Source organism: Apodemus sylvaticus, chromosome 6 (assembly GCF_947179515.1).
Source record: "Apodemus sylvaticus chromosome 6, mApoSyl1.1, whole genome shotgun sequence".
NCBI lineage: Eukaryota > Metazoa > Chordata > Mammalia > Rodentia > Muridae > Apodemus > Apodemus sylvaticus.
The window spans coordinates 46,724,825-46,748,156 of NC_067477.1; the positions used below are offsets into that span (position 1 = coordinate 46,724,825).

Genomic DNA, 23,332 nt, shown 5'->3' on the forward strand with positions numbered 1-23,332 from the left:
TTGGGTGATGAATTTAAGAGTTAGCCACCACATTTGGCTTTAACTCCTTTTTGTTCAGACAGGGTCTCAGGTAGCCTAGGCAAGCCTCAAGCTCCTGAGGAAGTAGATGACCTCTCCCTCCTTCTTCTTTTGAGACAGGGACTCACTATGCATCTCTGTCTGTCCTGGAGCTCACCATGTAGACCAGGCTGGCCTTGAACACCTGCATCTGGTTTCCCAGTGCTGGTATTAAAGGTCTGCAACACAACACTGGGCAAGGAAGATGATGCTGAATTCCTGGTCCTTTCCTTCCCAAGTGCTGCAGCTCTGACTGATTTCCCCAGCTCTGATTCTATTGAAGGTGGGGTATGCATTTACCACGGCATGCATGTAGAGGTCAGTGGACAACCTTTCAGAGAAATGTCTCTCCTTCCATGGTGGGTCCTGGGCATTGAACTCTGCTCATGAGGTTTGTGTGACCCTGCTGATTTTTTCTTTCCTTTCTTTCCTACACACACACACACACACACACACACACACACACACTTTGTGGGTTTTTTTTTTTTTTTTTTTTGTGAGACAGTTTCTCTGCATAGCCCTAGCTATCCTGAAACTCACTTTGTAGACCAGGCTGGCCTTGAACTCAAATTCACCTCCCTCTGCTCCCTATTGCTGGGATTAAAGGTGTGAGCCACCACTGCTCAGCTGTCTGGCCTTTTTTTTTTTTTTTTTTTTTAAAGATTTTAGTGTGTGTGTGTGTGTGTATAAGTACATGTGCCCAGGAACTGGAGGCAGCTGTGAGGCACCTGACATGGGAGCTTAGTCCCATCTTCTTAAGGAGCAGGAAGGAATCTTCACCTCTGAGCCATCTTTCCATCCCTGATTCTTCATAGACTGAGCAAAGCAAACACTAGCGTACCAAGTGCTCTCCTCCTTCCTCCTTCCTTTCCCTTTCTCTTTTTCTCTATTGATCTATTTTGCTGTTTGTTCATTCTTTAACTTTCCAGTAAAGGAAAAGAAAGTGAAGCTTAAACCAGCAAATTCGTTAAGTTTTCCAGTTTTAAGACAGAGTCTCACTATGAAGCCGTGGTAGGACAGGCCACTGCCTCCCACACGGTGGTAATTCATCCCTTTTGAACAGCTGTATCAGGTTTTCTGGGAAGAGGTAGTTTAGATAGGCACAGTTGCCTCTTGCAGCATCAGCCTTACCTCTCTCCTGTGTAAACTGATGAGGTAAAGTTTGCCTTACAAGCGAAGGGAGCTAGTACCATCTTTTATTTACAAAACACCCAGCTTTAATATATTTTATTACTTGCTTGAAAATTTCATGCATGTAAACATGTATTTTGGTCATATGCCCCCCCCCAACTTCCTCCTTGAAGGTCCTTCAGGAACTGCCAACTCCTGGATTCTTACCTTGAAAAGAACCTTGTTACGATGACTAATATAACCAGTACAAAGCAAGCAGGCACCTGTCACAAATGTTCCTGCTGCCTAATCTCTGGCTTGAAGGCACTATTGACATTCCCAGAAACTCCACCCCACAACCTTAAGATAATTGTGAAATATGTTCCAAGACTAGTTCTTCCTTATGGTAACCAGTGCCAGCCTGCCCACAATCCTCAGTCACTAGACAGGAATCCACATGTCAATGGCCAGATGGCTGTAATGTGGTTAAATCTCAAACAACTGAGATTTAAGAAATCCTTATGTGTTCAGGTACCCATGGAGTCCAGAAGGGGGACATCAAATCCCCTGGTGTTGGGGTGACCCTTCTTCACATTAAGGCATATCTCTGTATTTTCAATTGATAATTCTGTACCTAGCAGAGAACTAAATGCTGGCAGGATTTTGGTATTCTCATTTCTATGGCCCAACACCAGGTTTTCTATTTGTAAATGCTTGTCCTTCCACACCTGCCCAAAAGATGAAGGAAGACGAGGCAGCTGGTCAATGCCTCAGACAACCAAAAAGGCCAGGTGTTGTCTTACTGCTGATTGGTTATAATAAAGAGCTCACAGCCAATAGCTGGAGTAGGAAGTACAGGGGCGGAACTTCTGGGCAGGCAGAGCCAGAGAATGGAGGAAAGCAGATGCCAGAGAAAGGAGCTGTAAGCAGGTAGTGAGAACTGTGGAGAGACAGGATAGTAGGAAAGTTAGGATAATTTTAGATGAGCTAGCTAAGAGACTTCCCCAGCTAAAGGTCAATAGCTTTAAACTATATAGAAGTCTTGTGCCTTATTTAAACCATGAGTGTTTCTCAAAAGCTCAATATCCTGGTGCTGTGGCTATAGATGAGTAGCATGGCACAGGTACTAAGGACTGCGTGGGCAGGTAAGCAGTACGTGCTCTGAATAAGCCATCTCTCCATCATTTGTAATTTTAAGCAGAACACATTATCTTACATATCTAAGCCTGTAGCAACTAGTTAGGAAACTTTAAGGGTATAACAAGTGTACTGGCTGGTTTTGTGTGTCAACTTGACACAGGCTGGAGTTATCACAGGAAAAGGAGTTTCAGTTGGGGAAGTGCCTCCATGAGATCCAACTGTGAGGCATTTTCTCAATTAGTGATCAAGGGGGGAGGGCCCCTTGTGGGTGGTACCATCCCTGAGCTGGTATTCTTGGGTTCTATAAGAGAGCAGGCTGAGCAAGCCAGGGGAAGCAAGCCAGTAAGAAACATCCCTCCATGGCCTCTGCATCAGCTCCTGCTCCCTGACCTGCTTGAGTTCCAGTCCTGACTTCCTTTTGTGATGAAGAGCAATGCAGAACTGTAAGCTGAATAAACCATTTCCTCCCCAACTTGCTTCTTAGTCATGGTGTTTGTGCAGGAAGAGAAACCCTAACTAAGACAAGTTTAGAAAATTTTCTTAGATTAAAAGTTTGCTTCTTATTGCTGTGATAAAGACCATGGCCAACAGCAACACGAGATGCGAGGGCTTATTTGGCCTGCAGGTTTGGACTGGAGAGCAGCTTCGAGAGAAGCTGAGACAGGGACGACGCAGGAATGCTGCTATTGTTTACGGACTTGCTCCTCAGGCTCACCCACGTTCAGTTCTCACTCTTGCCAGGAGCACCTACGCAGGCACTGCCCACAGTGAGATGTGCCCTCCCTCACCAAGCATTAATCAGGAAAATGCTCTACAGGCCAATCTGATGGAGGCCCTCTCTCAGGTCACAGTCCCTCTTCTCGGGGGACTATAGATTGTATCAAGATGACAAAAATGAACTGGTACAATGTAGCAGTACCCACCAGAATCCCACAGCCCGTTCCTAATGGTTGCTCTGCTAATTTGAGATGAGCCTAGCTGGAATCCAACAAACTGCAAATTCCTTTTAAAATATTATGCATCTTCTACTGATGTATTTCTTTGGTTTTGTCCTGACACTGATTAAGCATGAAAACTTGGAAGTATCAATTTGGGATATATTAATTATTTTTAGTTGATTTAATAATGCCAGATACAAATATTTTATGCTTGTATATACACATATTTTTTTATGGTAAAGCGGTGTTTGTTTTTGATTGTTTTGTTTTGGAAACTTGCACTCAAGTAGTCCAGGCTGCCCTCGAAATTACTGTTGACAAGGATGGCCTTAAACTCAAGATCCTCCTGGCTCCACCTCCAGAGAGTTGACATTAAAGGTACGAAAACACACATACCTGAGATTTGTATTTTAATCTGCAGTTGTCATGACCCACACTACTGACTTCCAGTGTATTTTTGTTGTTTTATTTTGAAAATGTATTTATGTATATGAGTGTTTTCCCTGCACTGATGCCTGTGCACTGGTGCATGTCTGTTATAACACGCACCTTCTGAGGTCAGAAGAGAATGTTGGAGCTCTGGACCTGGAGTTATAGATGGTGGTAAGCGGCCATGTAGGACTGAGGATTCAACCCTTGTCCTCTGCGAGAGGATCAAGGCTCTTAACTGCTTCACCATCGCTCCAGCCCCCTCTAGTGCTTTTTGTCAAGTCACAGATTTCACAATTAGCATTAGCCCGGCTTGGTGGTTTAAATATATTAGGGCAGCACTTAGGGAGCAAAGTGATGATTATTACTACAAATTCCAGGCTAGCCTGATCTATGCAGTGAGTTCCAAAACAGCCATGTCTCAGAACAAACATTTGATCATTTACTCTAGTACAGGCAACGTGTGGTACATACACAGTGAAAGTTTCTGCTATCACGTCATCAATATTTTAGAATTACATTTCCTTGGGGCTGGAGAGATGGCTTATTAGTTAAGAGCCTTTGCTGCTCTCCCAGAAAACCAGTTTGGTTCTTGGCACCCACACTGAGTGACTCACAACTGCTTATAACTTCAGCCCTCAGGATCTGACTCCCTCTACTGGTCTCTGAGCCCACACTAGAGGCATCGATCCACACATGTGGCATACATCTACATATGTAAATACAAATAATAAAAAAGATTAGAAAAGAAATCTTGGGCTGGAGAGATGACTAAACAGTTAAGAGCCATTGACTGCTCTTCCAAAGGTCCTGAGTTCAAATCCCAGCAACCACATGGTGGCTCACAACCATCTGTAATGGGATCTGATGCCCTCTTCTGGTGTGTCTGAAGAGAGCAATGGTGTACTCATATACATAAAATAAAATCAAAGAAAGAAATCTTATAAAAAAACCTAAACTAAACCCATTCATTTGTGTGCGACAGCACACACATGGATCAGAGGACAATTTATAGCAGTCTGTCCTCTCCTTCCACCATGTGAGGCCTGAGAATAGAATTCAGGTCCTCAGTTTCAGTTGCGAGCACTTTTCTTGCTAAGCCATTTTGTAGGCTTACATTTAAAATACAGAAATAAAAGCAAAATGTTAAGATAGCAAAAATAAGTATATAAGTACAAATAAGATTTTAATATTTTTTTGTTTTGTTTTTGTTTTTTGAGACAGGTTTCTCTGTGTAGCCCCGGCTGTCCTGGAACTCACTCTGTAGACCAGGCTGGCCTCGAACTCAGAAATCCACCTGCCTCTGCCTCTCAAGTGCTGGGACTAAAGGTGTGCACCACCACCGCCCGGCTGATTTTAATATTTTTTATATAGTTTACTTTTATTTTTGAGACAGTATCTCCCTGTGTACTTCTGGCTGCCCTGGAACTCAAGAGATCCTCCAGCCTCTGCCTTTTTTATTATTTTGTTTTGTTTTTTGAAACAGTTTCTCTGTGTAGCTAGCCCTGACTATCCTGGAACTCATTCTGTAGACCAGGCTAGTTGTGGACTCAGAGATCTTCCGGACTCTGCCTCCCAAATGCCAGGTTTAAAGACACATGCTACCGAGTCTGGCCCAGTCTGAGTGCTGGGATTAAAGGCATGCATGCCTACCTGGCTCAACCTATTTAAATATTTTCTTGCATCTTAAGAGTGCAAGGTGTGATAGCACATACTTCTTGAGTGGGGTATGATAGCACATACTTCTAACTCCAGAATTTAAGACACTGATGAGACAGAAAGATTGCAAAATGAAAGAACAATGGGGCTGGGGGAACGTTATTGGTGAGGTGATCCACCTGCAACAGGAGGGCCTGGGTTTGATCCCCAGAACCCACATAAAAAAGCCGCCATGATAGAATGCATTTGTAATCCCAGACACAGAGGCAGGAGGATCCCTGGGGCTCACTGGTTAGCCAGTCTAGCCCACGTAACAAGATTCAAATTATGGAGACCATGCCACAAATAGACAAAAACAAAACAAAAACTGGATGGCACCTAAGAATGCCTGAGATTGACTTCTAGATTCTACACACACACACACACACACACACACAAATATTACCATTATTTTACTTTGAGGTCACCTCGATACCCTTCTTTTTATTTTTTATTTTTCCCAAGACTGGGTTCAACATTGTCCTTGAACTCCCAATAATCCTCCTGCCTCAGTTTTCCATATGTTGAGACTATACTGTGAATCACTGTATTGGTTTTGTTGTTTGGTTTCACATAGCTGTATTTATGATGTAGCTTTTATTTCCTATGTAGTTTTGTGTGCATGGCCACGTGGCACACACCTGTTCAAGACCATTCCTGTGCATGATAGGTAAGCACTCTCCCAAATGACTCTACACTGTCAGCTTTATTTTGTGTCTTGCTATATATCTCCAGACTGACCTGGAATTTCAACCCTCCCGTCTTAGCACCCTGAGTCTGGAACTGAAGGCTTGTGACAGCTTGTCTGACTTCTTGAGGTCACTCCTTCAGCAGATTAACCACCCTGCCTGAAGGGCAGCACACAAAGTTGCTTCACAGACGTTTGCATCTTTTTGTTTGTTTTCTTTTTTGAGACAGGATTTCCCAGTGTAACCAGCCCTGGCTGTTTTGGACTTACTTTGTAGACCAGACTAGCCTCAAACTCACAGAGATCCACCTGCCTCTGCCTCCGGAGGGCTGGGATGGTGAGCGCCACCACCCCCCGGCTTTAAGATGGAACAGGCTGTGCTTTTAACGAGTTTCCAACATCTGACTACTTGATTTCCAGTCGGTGGCGAGGTAGGTTAGGAAGCGTTGCTGAAGTTACTGTAAACCCAAAGAAAACCTTGTTTCTGTAAGTTGCCTTGGTCATGGTGTTTTATCACAGCAATAGAAACGTAATGAATATACATTTCAAGACACTGAATCACAGTGTCTGAGCCAACTGTCTTAGTTGGGGTTACTATTGCTGTGATGAAACACCAAGGCCAAAGCAACTTAGGGAGGAAAGGGCTTATTTGGCTTACACTTCCATATCATTTTTCATCAGCAAAGTAAGTCAGGACAGAAACCTCGGGCACGGACCCTGGAGGCAGGAACTGATGCAGAGGCATGAAGGGGTGCTGCTTACTGGCTTGCTCCCCATGGTTTGCTCAGTGTTATACAGCCCAGGACTGCCTTCCCGGGGACAGCCCACTATGGGCTGGGCCCTCTCAAATCAATCCCTAAATAAGAGAAAATGCCCTACAGGTTGGCCTACAGCCCATCTTATAGAGGTGTTTTTCCAACCAAGGCTCCCCTCTCTTCAACGACTCTACCCTATGCCAAGTTGACATAAGCTAGCCAGCACACTGGTGTTTAGCATTTGGCACCTCTGCTGAATTCTATTCTCCCTCAAAAGTAGCTTTAAACTTATAAAGTATAATTAAAATCAAGAAACACAGGAATATTACATATCCCAAATTATATTTTTCTTTTTTAATTTGTTTTGTTATTTTTCTTTTAGATTTATGTATTTATTATATGTAAGTACACTATAGCTGTCGTCAGACACTCCAGAAGAGGGCATCAGATCTCATTATGGATGGTTGTGAGCCACCATGTGGTGGCTGGGTTTTGAACTCAGGACCTTGGAAGAGCAGTCAGTGCTCTTAACTGCTGAGCCATCTCTCCAGCCCATATTTTTCTTATATAATAAGATCTTCTTACATGTTGTTCTGTTTATTTCTTTTTGCTTGTTTGGCAACTTGACACAAGCTAGAGTCAAGCCATGAGAATGCAATCAGTGAGCTGCATTCCGCTGGGACTCCCTTCAGTTCCTGACTCCATGTTCCTACACTGACGTCCCTCAGTGATGGACTGTTACCTGGAACTGTACGATGAATTAAACCAAGTCCTCTCCAGTCTACCAGTCACAGCAGGAGAAACCCAACTAAGGCACATATTAAATTAAAAAAAAGTGAGAAATCCTACAGGAGTTTTAATATTCATAAATTGGTCTTTATAATTACCAGACACAAAAACCATTCACAGAAGATGTTCATAATTCATTAAAGTCAGGGAAACTGCCCTAAACTGTCTTACTACCTTTAAAGGGTTAACAGTGGTATTTATGATACCATCATTAATTATATGCTCTTCCTGACATCGATAAAGCTCAACATTTTGTTTTCAATTATTTGGCTTTATTTGGAGTTTTACTTTTGTTGTTATTTTGAGACATGGTCTCACTCTGTGACCCCTGATAGCCTGAAACTATGTATTCCATGCTAGTCTCAAGAAAAACTGACAATCTTCCTTCCTTACCCTTCCATTGCCAAGATTTCATGTCTATACCTGACTTTTTTTTTTTTTTTTTTTTTTTTTTTTTTGAGACAGGGTTTTTCTGTGTAGCCCTGGCTGTCCTGGAACTCACATTGTAGACCTGGCTGGCCTCAAACTCAGAAATCTGCCTGCCTCTGCCTCCCAGAGTGCTGGGATTACAGGCCTGCGCCACCACCGCCCAGCTACCTGACATCTTAACTACAGCACTATTGCTGTCAACACAGCAACCAATTCTGTTTCAGTATCTATCCACATGTGACTTAAGCAGCTATTCAGTCCATCATACTACACATAATTGCTATATTTAGGGCATTGTTCAAATACTCTCAAATGAGAATCAAAATGAAAACCAAAGTATTGTTGTAAAGGAAAAATATTTATAATTTTAACATAGTACTTATGAACTATTACTAATTACCTAGCAAAATTCCACACATGGCAGTCAATGTTTGACAGGAATGCTGACTCCGCCTTTTGTATGTGAGTGGGAGGCCCTCCCATTATTGACCTAGAGTCTCATCCCTTTGTCTATTTTACAGTGAGGCAGGGTCAGTCACTAAGTTACCCTCAGACTGGACCTGAGCTCTGTAGCAACCCTGAGCTTTCCATCCTGCCTCACCAATCTTTCCAGTAACGTTTGGGATTACAGGCTGGCCTATCCACACCCAGCAACATTTTCCTTTTATGAACACACAATCTTTCCATTTTAAGGATCTTTGGGCTGGGCAGTGGTGGCACACGCCTTTAATCCTAGCACTTGGGAGACACAGGCAGGTGGATTTCTGAGTTTGAGGCCAGCCTGGTCTACAGAGTTAGTTCCAGGACAGCCAGGGTTACACAGAGAAACCATGTCCTGAAAATAAAATAAAACAACAAAAAAAGATCTTTGGATATGACAAATGAATGGGACAAGAAGAAGACACCCTTAAAAACAAAATACCCCCCAGTGGGGTTAAGGAAAGTGGCATCAGTCACATCTAAAGATGTAAGAGGTATGGTGATGCCACAAACCCCCAGACACAGACCACTGTGTAACGGGCCCCAGACCTTAGCTCAACTGATACCATGATGGGAGAACCCTTCAGACCATAAGACTCGATGTGTAGATAGCACTATCTGCCAAAAGGGAAACACAGACCTAATCCATCAAAGCCCATAGTTCTGGGAAAGTCATCAAAGCCCATAGTTCTGGGAAAGTCTTTTTTTTTTTTAAATTTATTTAAAAAACTATTTATTTATTATATGTAAGTTAAAATTGTAAATATGTAGTTAAAAAGTAAATATGTAGTTAAAAAACTACGTATTTATTATATGTAAGTACACTGTAGCTGTCTTCAGATGCACTGGAAGAGGGCATCCTCTATGGATGGTTGTAAGCCACCATGTGGATGCTGGGATTTGAACTCAGAACCTTTGGACGAGCAGTCAGTGCTCTTAATTGCTAAGCCTTCTTTCCAGCCCAGGGAGTCTTTAAATGTACTAACCTTGCTTTTTGGCCTGAATAGTCAAGCTTCTGGCTGTTCTTCCTGAGGTGTGACAATCTAGGATATAGTTTTGTGCTTAAATGCTCACCTGAAAAAGGCTCAGGATCCAGAACACCCAGTGTAGTCACAAGCCACTAATAAAGACTTCCTACTGGTTTCAACCCACGTCCAAGTAGTCTTCTCTGCTGGATACCCCACCCTATTTCTGGAGGTTCCACCCAGGTCCTCAAAGACAAGACCTCAAGACACTGGAGCGGGGGGGGGGGGGGGGGGGGGAGGGGGATAAAGGCGTGTCTCAAAGCCCTTTAGCCCTTTGGAGGAGGGAAGAAGGCAATGGTCAAGCAAATCCTAAGGGGACCCAAACTGAGATGTGTTAGCGCCCAGGACTCCCCTTGATCCATGGCCTATATGTGGATGAGGCCCAGGGAAGCTAAGGGAGTCCTCATTCAACCCCTGGGCCTTGGAAGCTGCCACTGCCACTTGTACCTAAGTAGTCACTGCTAACACTGGTCTTCTAGTGAAGATAACCCGAGAGGCTGACTGCCCCACATGGGCACTATGAGGCACTCCAGAAAGTTGGATGCCCGACACCCAAGTAACCATTACCAACACTGCTCCTGGACCAACCGTGTCTGGTTCTCTACTAGCCTGATACCAGGTGATGACCCTGATTCAGTCTGTGGGGCCCGACCCGACCAATGTTCCATTGCAGGAGGCGGACGAGGTCACGCATACTGATGGGAACAGTTTTGTTCTGACACAGGGTTCCTGTGTAGCCCTGGCTGTCCTGGAGCTCACTCTATAGGCCAGGCTGGGCTTAAACTCAGAGATCCTCTTTCCTTTGCCTCCTAAGTGCTGGGATTAAAGGCATGCGCCACTGAAACCTGACTTGATGGGAACAGATTTATCCAGAATGAAATTAGGTATGCTGGGACTACAGTAGTAAACCAGGATAAGACTATGGGTGTAATCTCGTAACCAAGGAACCCCAGCTCTACAAACCAAGCTCCTAGCATTAACTCGGGTGCTCCATTGGGGGAAAAACCAAGGTCATCACTATATTCACTGAGATACCTGGTAAGGCTTTTCCACAGCCAACATACATAGGGCCTTGAGAAAGAGGGCTCCTTACCTCCAACAAGGGAATAAAAAACAAAGGGATATCCTGACATTGTTGGAAGCCTTCAGGCTACCTAAGACAATGGCCAGTGGTCACGAAAGAAAAGTTCCTCCCAAAACACAGGGAAACAGGGTAGTAGACTTGGCCACCCAGGAGGCAGGCCTAGAATGCCTCCAGATTTTGGTGATGTTGACTGAAACTGCTTCAATGCTCTGACTAGACATCAGAGGGATTGACTGGGCAACTGAGAGAGTGCCAAACAAAATCATGAGCTTACTAAGCTTTGAGGATGCTGCCAGACAGAAGACCAGTCCTTCCAGCAGCTCTCACAAGACAGCTGAAATGGAGTGCAACCACGCCAGGAATCTTAGGGCCATAAAAACTGCTGAGCTCCCCAGGCCTGGATACCACATGTTCCACCTGGAGTCATGTCAAAGACAGGTGTGTCATCTGTGCACAGGCAAACCCCATAAGAGGAGAAAAGCCCTAGGTGGGGTCCAGGCTCAGGAACACCCTTAGAGAGGACTGGGAACTAGACTTTATTGAAATCAAATCTACTGCCTTTGGGTACACAGGAACATCGTGGTTTCTTGGGTGGGTAGAGTCCTACTCCAACAAGCACCTGAGGAACTGTGTTAATTACGAGGACGCTTCTCCAGGAGCTGGCTCTAGGTATGGATTGCCCACATTCTGGGGTCTGACAATGGTCTGGCCTTCATAGCCAAAATATCCCCAAATCTGTAAAAGGCATTACACATTAATCAGACAGGCTGCAAAGCTGAGGACAGGGAAAAAGGATAAAAACAAAAATGTTAAAATATAGCTTTGATAATGGCAAAAACTGGACCAGCTTTCTACATTTCTGCCCTCCTAAGACCAGATGCATCCATATCAAGAAGTTCATAGCCGGGCAGGGGCAGTGCACACCTGTAATCCCAGCACTTGGGAGGCGGAGGCAGGTAGATTTCTGAGTTCGAGGCCAGCTTGGTCTACAGAGTGAGTTCTAGGACAGCCAGGGCTACAGAGAAACCCTGTCTCAAAAAAAACCAAAAAAAAAAAAAAAAGTTTACAAGTCAGGAATTACTAACCATTGCTTCCTCGAGTCCTTACAGGCCCTGCAGGACTCATCAGATTGTTGGAGAGGCTGCATCTTTGTCCTGTCTGAGCCTGCCCGCAAGTCCCAGCCTGGTGACCTTATGTGGGTAAAGTGGATCTGAACTGGAACAGCCATGAAGGTCACCCCATGAATCCACCATAGCCAAGTGAGTTGTCACTAAATCCCCCAAACCACTAAAGACTGACAAGGGCCCTATAATCATGGTTGTCCCATTGTGTCTTTTTTTCCTCCTTTTGGGAAGGCTCCCAAAGTCAGGGCATTGGGTATAAAAATTTTAAAAGACAAGAACCAGGGAGCTCCTAGCCAATCTATCCACTGAGACCCAAACTACCTTCCAGGTAGATTTCTGTAAAATGTTACAACCCGAGGCTACTAGGGCATGGTTCATTTGCTCCTGGGGAGGAGAAACACATCCCTGGGCTATGGGTCCACCAGTAAAAAGAAGGGGCTCTAATCTATCCAGTACTATGGCTGTAGTTGATGCCCCTTTCCCAAAGCCATTGTTCTTGTTTGGATAGCAAAACTGAGTCCTCATGAGGTTACACTGATCCCTTCTTATTCCTAAAAAAATGACCATCACTACCTACCTGTGATATAAAGATTAGGGCATGTCGGGCTGGAGAGATGGCTCAGCAGTTAAGAGCTCTGACTGCTCTGAGTTCAATTCCCAGCAACCACATGGTGGCTCACAATCATCTGTAATGGGATCTGAAGCCCCACTTCGAAGGTAGTGACATACTCACATACATTAAATAAATAAATAAGTAAATAAGTAAATTCATCTTTAAGATTAGGGCATGGCAGCCAGGTGGTGAGTTCCAGGTCAGCATGAACTACACAGTGAGCTCCAGGACAGCCAGGCTACACAGAGAAACCCTGTTTCAAAAAACAAAACAAAACAAAACAAAAAACTAAAAAGAGCCGGGTAGTGGTGGCCTACGCCTGTAATCCCAGCACTCAGGGAGGCAGAGACAGGCAGATTTCTGAGTTCGAGGCCAGTTTGGTCTACAGAGTGAGTTCCAGGACAGCCAGGGCTATACAGAGAAACCCTGTCTCGAAAAAACCAAAAAAACAAACAAACAAAAAAAAAACCCAAAAAAAACAACAAAAAAACCAACCAACCAAACAAACAAAAAACCAAAAAGAGTAAGGCATGGCAAAGATCATTATCGGAAAACCCGTAAAACTTGGGGAGTCAGGTTACAAGCCCCCTAGGATGGCAAGCCCCCAACTCCAATTTTCCCGGGAATTCCGTTTAGTAACTTCAAAGATAGAGGTCCAAAAGGCAGCGGAAGCCAGCATCTCAGTGTTCAGAATATGAGAAGAGTCTATTAGTTCCTTAACCATTCTCAACCTACTGTAGGTCAGAACTCCTGGCTATGCCTGGACCCCAAGCCCCATATTACTTAGGAATTGCAAGTAATCAAACAATAATCTCTACCTCCAACTCACTCACCCTAGGGGACTTCCAGGGGGAAGGATGCCTGTTTATCAGTACCAAGATATCCCCTAGTTAGTTCCCCTTATTCAATTCCTGTGGACATACACGGCACGTTAGTTCCAGGAATCTCAGCTGAATGTATTTCCAGGCCCAGAGAGTGACTTGTTCGCACCATCGCTTAACCAAATACATATTTTCTGAATTGTTTACACAGGAGAAGAACCCATTCTTTGAGGTCTCACAAATGTTGTACCATCTGGTATTCATCTATAATTAAAGAGGATAGAGTCCACCTAAACTAGATTCTGGGCTTCCTCATGGCCAAAGACAGAGCTCATTCCCCTATTGGTAGGGCCAGATGTCATGAGCACACTGCAGTTGGAACATCAGCTCTGTATCAAACTAAAATTTAAAAGCAATAACGAAACAGGACAGATGATTCAGAACCTGATCATTATGGACTACAAATCCCAGAGTTCCTCGGGGCCAAAACAACACTCCCTCCAGATTTTGTAACTGAGCTCCTGTCAACCTTGAGTCATACCTATTGGAGTGAAGGCCGGGTACTGCTCGTTCAAGCCGGCCTGTATCGCTAGGCTTTGTGATCACGTGTGATTATTTCAGATCCACGAAATCCTGCCTCACCCCAACTCCCCTAGTCCACGTAACAACATTCTATCCCAATCTGGGGAAGCGAAAGAAGTGCTGGAAGAAGCCGCAAAGCCATATCCGCCGGAAGCTGGGTTCCAGGAACTTCCGTTAATCTGACCTGGGGGGCGGTGTTGTAATGGTGTGGCCCGTACGCCGAGTGACGCATGCGCAGACCTTCTGCCCTCGTCCAATTGGAAGGTAGCAAGCAAAGGCGCGCGGCTCCCGAGCCCGCTTGTTATGGTCCGCCTCTGTGCTATGGACCAATCCGCTTCAGCTTCCTTCTTAATTTTACCCAATCCGAGCCGGAGGGCGGAGTTCCAGCCGACCGTGGGCAGAGCGTGTTTTTTCTCCAGCTCCAGTGTGGGGTTTGCTGCTGAGGTACCTTCTGTTAGACTGGGCTGGGCGATTCTCCAGGGCGGGTAGCTCTCTCGACCGGCGGCCACTGGGTGGCATGCGCGCGAGAGCCCTGGGCGGGGAGCGCGGAGGGGAGCGGGGTGGTGTGAGAGGAAGCACGTGCATGCGCAGGGGCCGCGTGGGTCTCTATGTCAGGATGTGTGGTCCATGCCACCTGAACGTCTCTGCTTCAGTGGCGAGGAAGGGTAGGAAGGCCCTGATCGCTCTTGCCTACCCTTCCTCACACTCATTCCACACCCACTTCCTGGCTCCGGCCTTTTTCCATCTCAAAAAGCAGATTTTTCTCTTTGTATGCGGGGCCAAGTCATACAGTATGTGCTGTGATGCAGGCTACTATGCTAAGTGACTTCCGTGTGTTGTGTCATTAGTCCACACATCTAGGTGCTGGCCGGGTGTGCTGGTGTACACCTGAGATCCCAGTACTGACTGGTACAGGCAAGAGGATCTCTTGAGTTTCAGGCTAGCCAGTGCTTCCTAGGAAAACTTTGTCTCTCTCTCTCTCTCTCTCTCTCTCTCTCTCTCTCTCTCTCTCTCTCTCTCTCTCTCTCTCTCTCTCTCTCTCTCTCTCTCTCTCTCTCTCTCTGTCACACACACACACACACACGTACCTAATTCACAACAAAAACCACCCAAGAATCAGCGCTGTTAGCATCTCATTTTTGTGAAATGTCTCATCTAGGCTAACTCTTGACAACTTCAATTTGAGGGAATTCAGCTTCCTCGAATGTAAAATTAAAGATGGTACAACTAGTAAAACGCTCCTGTTTTTCTTCTCTAACTTGAAATTATTTTAAAATCCTAAACAGTATACCTGGAAACCAGTTAATGGGTTATTGCTAGCCAGGTAATAAGATGAACTGGTAGGAAGGCATCAGTCTAAAGGTCTGGTCCCTCGCTTTGTGTGAACCTTAGGTTATTAAAGTGTATGATCAGAGCCGAATTGCTTCTTATTGTTGTGATAATTCAGTGAAGATGTGAACTTGAAGTCTGTGTTATTGGTATCAACTATACCTGTTTCTGCTTCTTGCAAAGACATGCAGCCTAGTTAACAGTGTAAGTGTGAGATACCTCTGTGTGGACCACTTACCGGCCTATCTTGGAGTCAGGACAGTATTGTCTAGAGAACAGAAGTGAGAAGTGTCTGGCTTATCTTTTTACTTTAGATTTTATAGAACAGAGAGCAAAAGTAAGTCAGCCCACGTGACTGTCAAGGTTTCTTTCCCTTCCATCTTTGTTTATAATCACGGCTATGTTTCTTGCAACTTTCAGCTTTGGTTTGTTTGATTAGCTGGTTGGTTTTGGGTTGTGGAGTTCTGTGGAGCTCTGGTGGTCCTGGAACTCACTTTGTAAACTAGGTTGGCCTTGAACTTAGAGAACTTAGTGTTTTCCCAAGTGCTGGAATTATAGGTCTTCACATCCATCGAATCTGCACTTTCTCTTTATTATAGGTAGAACTGAAGACATTGCTTTATTAATATCTTTGTCGTTGTTTTGAGATAATTTACATAGCTTTGGCTGGCCTAGAACTTTGTTGACCAGGCTATCCTTGAACTCAGATCCACCTGCCTCAGCCTCCTGCATGCTGGGGTTAAAGGCAGGTATCCCACATCCAGCTTAAGACTTTGCTTTTTGTTGTTGCTTTGTTGTTTTGTTGGTTTTTTTGTTTTGTTTTTGTTTTGCTTTCCCACTCTTATACTAAAAGAAAGAAACAAAATAGAAACCCCACATTTCTACATTTCAGTGGTCTCTCTAAAATAAAAAAGTCAAATGGAGAAAAAAAAAAAAGAAAACTCTGAAGGATGAAATACCCTGTGGTATAGCTGAATCTGTAGTGGGGACTTTAAGATAAAAAGTTTATGTTTGGTAACTGGTAAGGTAGACCCTTCAAACTGCTGTGAAAGGCCTGAACATCTCTCGAATAGCAGAGGTAACTGAATAATCCTCTGCTGTCAAATTAGAATTGATCATTCCGAAAGGTGTCATCTTAAGAATTCATGTGACTTTCAGTTCATGATGGTTTTGATTGATGCCATTTTGAATTATTTATGAGGTCATAACACTACTGTTCTTGGGACCATTTGTTATTCTGTGGCTTCTTTCCCAGTTTACTGTAGTCACAGGTTTGTCTGTATCCCCCACTTTCCGTATCATGATCTTAGGTGATGGGAATTTATGATAAGGAAACCATACTTTCGGACTACCAAATCACTTGGGAGCAAGAGAATCTTGCATGGAGAAGGCTGAATTTGACGGTAGGAGAGTAGAAGTTGTAGACAGAATCCAAGGTCTAGTCACAGCTACATGGTGAGTTTGAGGGCAGCCTGAGCTACATGAGACTCAGTGTCAAGACAACAATAACAAAACCCAACCACTTCAAATTTCTGAGTCCTATTGTTTCTAACTGAGAATATACTTTGCTTTATGGAGAACTGGGGTCCCAGCAAAACAGCAGTTCTGGGAGTCGATTGAGGTTCTAATGACTTCAGGGTTTTCCCCTATCTTTACAAAAAGATTTTTTTTTTTTATTAATCTACTTATGTATATGACTACACTGTCGCTGTCTTCAGACACATCAGAAGAGGATCTCAGATCCATTGCAGATGGTTGTGAGCCACCATGTGGTTGCTAGGAATTGAACTCAGGACCTACTGGAAAAGCAGCCAGTGCTCTTAATTGCTGAGCCATCTCTCCAGTCCAAAGACATTCTCTAGCTGGAATTCATAGTTTTGGGGATACAAGTGAGTTGCTTTATGAGTACTAGTATAGATACACTGGAATACGTTGATGTAACCCCAGTTCCAGTTAGGCAATCGTCTTATTAAAAATTCATAAAGATTTGTGTTTGTTTGGTTTGATTAGGAAGGGGAAAGGATTGGGAAACACACATGTGAGAAGTTTCTGTGGGTCAGGCCTGGAAGTGGCCTAGATTATTTTCTTTCACATTCTATTGGCTAGAAGTCTATGGCATAGCTACGATAACTAACCTGGTTGTGTGCCTAGGTATTGATCTATTGTGCTGGCAGTCTACTGAGACAGTGCCCCTTCTAGCCAGCTATTTATAACTCGCCCTCAGAGTCCTTAGTTTCTTAATCCTCCAAATTCTCCATTGTGCTGGGCACAGTCTTTTACCTTTAATCCCAGCAGAACAGGCAGCATTGTGAGCCGGCCCTGTTGAGGGAACCTAGAGGCCAGGGTTAGCCATTTGTCCCTGGTTTCTTTTGTCTCTGACAATTGGCTAGTGGTTTGATAAGTCTCTTCAATTTTTCTCATTAACTTTATTCAATATTATTAATTGTTAATGTGACATAATAGAAGAGAATGTTAATATTAAAACTATTTTTGACATAGTGTCTCATCATGCCTGTGTTATCAAGGCTGGCTGGATTGTGTATCCCTGTGTACCTTTTGTCTGTCTGTCTGTCTCCTCTCCTCTCCTCTCCTCTCCTCCCCTCCCCTCCGCTCCCCTTCCCTCTCTCCCATCTGTCTGTCTGTCTGTCTGTCTGTCTTGTTTTCTAAGACAGGGTTTTTCTGGAATCTCCAGACTGGCCTTTAATTTAGATCTGTCGCTGTGTACCCAGAGTGCTGGGATTAAATATGTGGGTCAACATCACCTGGCCCTTTTTGCTTTTTTTTACCTCTGACTTTAAATTCACTTTGTGCCCAAGGATGACCTGCTGGGTTTACAGGAATTCATCAATCACGGCAGGTTTTATGTGGTGCTGAGTAATGAACCTAGGATTTTTGTACAGGCTAGGGGAACGCTCTACTAAAGTGCTATATTTTCTCCTATTGTCTCTCTCCTTGAAACATTGTTTTACTATGTAGCCCAAGCTATCCTTGAACTATCCTTTTCCCTCAGCCTCTGGAGTGCTAGGATAACAGACATCCACTGTTAGAAGTCTCTGAAGTAAAGGAAGGGAGGGGGAAGGGCAGGAAGGCTCTGCTGAGCAGACGGGGTTCATCCGGAGCCCTTCTCTTCCCCCCCCCCCCCCCCCCCCGGAATGTTGCAGTCAGCCTTGGCCTAGGGTGGTTGGGAACCTTCTGTTCCTTGATTAAAGGATAAGGAGCACTACTACATATTCTGGATGGTTCTGAAAGTCACCAGGTGTGCATTTAAGTTTGAGAAAGTAATTTAGTACTTAACATTTTAATAATTTTTGTAGGTTTTTAGATTTTAAAATGCTAGTAAAGGGAAGGAGGGAAAATCACGTCTTCAGGACTAAGTTAGTGGGTGGATATTGACATAATGATCGCTACAGTCTCTCTTTGGTGTTTATTTATCTAACAAACTTTCTGTAGTCCTGGTAGGCTTCAAATTTGTTTTCCTTCTGCCTCAGTGTTAGCATATTGTCTCTTTTACACACACACACACACACACACACACACACTACAAACACACAAAAGAACATGCACGCACTTTTTCTCTTATTGATCAAGATATTGTACCCACAATCTTCTGTGTGCTAGGTGGGATGCCAGTTCTACTGTTGGCTGTCTTTATAGATGTGCTGATGATGGAATACTGCCCCCCCCCCCACCCCCATAAGCTTGAACAAGTGATTTTGCACTGAGCTACATCTCCAACCCCTTGCTGTCCCTTCTAACAAAAAGTTTATGGCTGGGTGTAGTCATGCATACGTTTCATTTGAGGATTCCAGAGGCAGAGGCAAGATAACCACGAACTGCAGGGCTAGCCTGATGTACATAGTGAATCCAGGCTAGCCGGGGCTGTATAGTGAGATCCGGATTCAAAATAAACAAAAATTAAAACAAGATAAAAAAAGAACTTAACCATTTCTTGAATGAAAGAACTTAACCATTTCTTGAATGATAGCAGCGGTAGTGGTTAAGAAGACAGGATTTTAGGGAACCTGCTTGGGTGGCTCCCCAGCCTTCATGTCTCTTCTGGGTATTTTTAACTGCCCTGCTTATACTTCACTTTCGCAGCTGTGCAATTGAATAGCAGTAAGCGCCTCTTACTTATGGTGGATACTTGAAGGGCTTAAACCTGTACTTGACAAACACTGTTAATTGAATAAAATTCCCCCTCTTGACTTACTCGATGTTATTAATTATTAATGTGCCATAAGTAGCTGGAAGAGAATATTTCACATACTGGCTGGTTTTAAATTTTCTTTCTTTTATATTTTATTTTGTGTCAGGGGACAACTTGAAGGAGTTGTTTCTCCTGCCTGCATTCTAGGGATGGACAAAGGTTACCAGCCTCATTGGCAAGCGCTTTTACTCACTGAGCGGTTTCTCTGGCCTTCTAATTTTAGCTCTCTTTCAAAATTGATGTTTTTAATTGTTTTGGTTTGTTTTTTTGAGACACTGTCACTCTCTAGCCCTGGCTGTCCTGGAACTCACTATTTAGACCAGGTTGATCTTGTTTGTTTGTTTGTTTGTTTTCGAGACAGGGTTTCTCAGTATAGCCCTGGCTGTCCTGGAACTCACTTTGTAGACCAGGCTGGCCTCAAACTCAGAAATCCTCCTGCCTCTGCCTCCTAAGTGCTGGGATTAAAGGCGTGCGCCACCGGCATGTAACAGCAGGTTGGTCTTGAATTCAAAAGAGATCTGCCTGCTTCTGCCTCCCAAGTCCTGGGATTAAAGATGTGAGCTACCATGCCTGGCTCAATACTTAGAAATACTTCTTAGAAATGTGTATATTTACCACAGGTGACCACAATTTACGCTAGGTTTCTTATCATTGATACTTTCATTACCTTAAAAAAAAATTCTGTTTAGTATGAAGGCTTTTCACAAGTATATACTTTATATATTTTAACAGTAGGATGCTTGGTTGTGTGAATTATGTTGATTAATTTCAATGACTATAAATAACATGCCTAGTGCCACTTTATATTTGAATGGGCCCCCCCTCCCTTCCTTTTAAAGACAGGGACTCTGTACCTATGACAGTCCTGGAACTCACTATGTAGACTCAGAGCTCAGAACTTTCTCAAGTACTGGGATTAAAGGTGTATACCACTATACCGCACTATACCTGGCTTTTCAAACGCTTTGTAAAATACATGTCTTCACCAAGCTGTAAGTGGTGAATGGCCAGGGTTATAGTTCACAGATAGCAGACCTATAGAGTGTTTTGTTTCCAAGGTGTTGCAAACTGTTGATCAAAACATTTGTATCCACTGGGACGATATTCTAATTTGATCACACAAGCTGATCAGTACCAGCTGTGAGTTTGGATTAGGTAGTCATAAAATAGTATTTCATTGCTGTTTAGCTACTATTTTAAAAATGATTTTTTTTTTTACCACATGTATGATTTCCTTTCTTTTACTATAAATTATCTATGTTGTATAGTTTTGCTATTTGATAAAAAAATTCTCCTGCATATATTAAAATTTTCTAAGGCATATAAAAATAAAGTAAACTATAATATCCATTACTATTTGAAAGACTCTATTAGGAAGTGTTTTAAGAGTTTCGGCATTGTGAGGCCTGGTGGCACACATCTTTAATCGTAGTCCTCTGGAGGCAGAGGCAGTGGCTGTCTTGTGCGTTTGAGGCCATCCTGGTCTATATAGAGAGTTTCAGGACAGCTGGGACTGTAGAGAGACTGTTGTATGGGCTTTGCCTAAGCTCAGACTCCAGTAGCTGATAGGGGGAGAGTAAGGGAGAAGCCTAGGGATGGTTAGACCTTAGAATCACATTTCCATTCTAATCTTTGCCTTTATGATTGAGTGCACCCACCCCACCCCCTTCTGAACTAGAGCCCAGGACTTTGTGATGTCTTGGTGAGTATTTTGTTATTCAGCTATATTCCCAGCCCCCTTTTTAATTTTTCCTTTTTCATACAGGGTATGAAATAGAGTATCACAAAGTTGCCCAGGTTGGTACTGAACATACTTAGGCATGATTGTGGCAAGCTTCTACCTAATCACCTGCTGTGTCAAGACGTGTGAGCGTGTTCAGACTTTACTTTTTTGTTTGTTTTGGTTTTTTTTTCACGACAGGGTTTCTCTGTGTAGCCCTGGTTGTCCTGGAACTCACTCTGTAGACCAGGCTGGCCTCGAACTCAGAAATCCGCCTGCCTCTGCCTCCCAAGTGCTGGGATTAAAGGTGTATGCCACCACAGATATGATGGCCAGATTACATGTGCTGTAATCCAAGAGTATGAGTGGCTGAGGCAAGAGGATCACCTTAAGTTTGAGGTGGCCTGTAGTGATCCTGTGTCAGAGAAAAAAAATGAATGACCAAATCCCTGGAGAGACAGCTCAGCAGTTAAGAGCACTGATTGCTCTTCCAGAGGTCCTGAGTTCAACTCCCAGCAACCACATGTGGGCTCACAGCCATCTGTAATGGGATCCAACACCCTCTTCTGGTGTGTCTGAAGTCAACTCATATACATAAAATAAATAAATCTTTAAAAAAATATAAAATAAATAAATGATCAAAGAAAAGAAATAACAATAAAAGCTCATACTATAAATGTACTTTTGTTATAGGACTTCCCAGAAGGTTGAACAGGGTACAATGTATAAAAATCTAGGGGCCTGGAGAGATGGCTCAGCAGTTAAGAGCACTGACTGCTCTTTTGAAGGTCCTGAGTTCAACTCCCAGCAACCACATGGTGGCTCACAACCACCCATAAGATCTGACTCCCTCTTCTGGGGTGTCTGAAGACAGCTACAGTGTACTTACATATAATAAATAAATAAATCTTTAAAAAGAAAAAAGACATTTAGACCAGCACCTGGTGTATGGCAAGAACTCAGTGCATGTTACATCAGCAATGAGCACAAAAGAACCAATAAATAGCCCTGTGTAGAATTAAAAACAGGGTCCAGGGATTGCCGATATTTGTCCTGTTGTCATGTTGCGTCCCTATCCTCGCCCTCCCCCCTCCTCCCACTTCAAGCAAAAGTCAGCAAGGGTAAGCCCTGTGCAGCCATAGTCCCTTAAAGCCAGCCCCTGTTCTGTGTGTCACTGCTAATTCGGCCCATGGATGTGAATGCTTGGGTGTGTCTTCACTTCCTTCTGTGTTAATATGCTTTTGTGAGCATATATTAAGTATAGTTGATGGATTTATTATGACATTTTCATATATGTAACTGAGCCATATTTAACTTCCCCATTGTCCCCTCTGTCCCACTCCTGATGATTTCCTCCTTACAACTAGAACCATGTGACAACTAGACTTACGTCTGTGACTTTGATGAGGGTTGTTCCCAGGAACATGAGAACCTACTAGATCCGGTATGGCACTGAAATAAAGTCTCCCTCACCCATGCTTGTACTTCCTGGTTGCTGTCAGTCTTTGTATCTTGGTTATGATTTCTCTCGGGCCTGCCTCTTTCTTCTTGGAGCCTTAGTCCTGTGTTATTCAGACCTAAAGTTGTCAGTATGCATAACAGGAATCTGTTTTCCAGTAAGGAAAAAAAAATGAAAGTTGAAACTATTTTTTTCACAGTTTTCCCCTACCTGTGATGCTTCTAGCCTTAATGTAGCACTGAGTTAATTTTTGAAGTTATTCTAAACTTTCTCTTTAAGATTACAAAGTATTTTTGAGTCTTAATTGAGAACTAAGAAAGGAATTTGAGACTAACACAGTCCTCTGAGCCATTCTCAAGTAATGCAATTTATGAATCATTGGGCTATTTGTATCTTACATGATTAATGTGCAGGTTTGTGTTTTACATAAAAATACAATGTCATAAAGTACTGCATTCTGGAAATCTAAGATTATCCTATCCTCTTTGTAAAATAAAAGTACATTTTGAATACTTGTTGAGTTTCTTGAAGTAGCTAGAAAATACATTATTGTTTCTCGAATGCTCTCTGAAGATAGAGAAACGTGTGATATTGAAATCTGACCAATCCCTTAGCTTCCTCAATCCTGCCTTCCTGGAGTATGCTGGCTAGTTTATGTCAACCTGAGAAAAGCTAGAGTCGCAAAGTAGAGTCAGGTAGAGGAAGGAGACTCCACAAGAGTGAGCTGTAGGCAAGTCTGTAGGGCATTTTCTTAACTAGTGATTGATGTGGGTGGCTCCAGTCCATTGCAGGGGCTACCCCTGGGAGCGTGGGTCTAGGCTGTGTAAGAAAGCAGGCTGACCCAGCCAGGAGGAA

At 43.5% G+C, this 23,332-nt stretch overlaps 1 protein-coding gene across 2 annotated transcripts in view; it reads left to right on the forward strand.

Annotated features, from left to right (window-relative positions):
- Positions 1-11,717: 11,717 nt before the first annotated feature.
- Wdr89 (WD repeat domain 89) overlaps positions 11,718-23,332 on the forward strand; it is a 47,603-nt gene continuing 35,988 nt past the window's right edge. The window contains exon 1 of one of the 2 annotated variants that reach the window (XM_052185652.1): positions 11,718-11,881. The gene's annotated coding sequence lies outside the window, so the exon portion shown is untranslated. Of the gene's footprint in view, positions 11,882-14,039; positions 14,207-23,332 lie in introns of those variants that run through there. The other variant, XM_052185650.1, reaches the window with a different exon arrangement.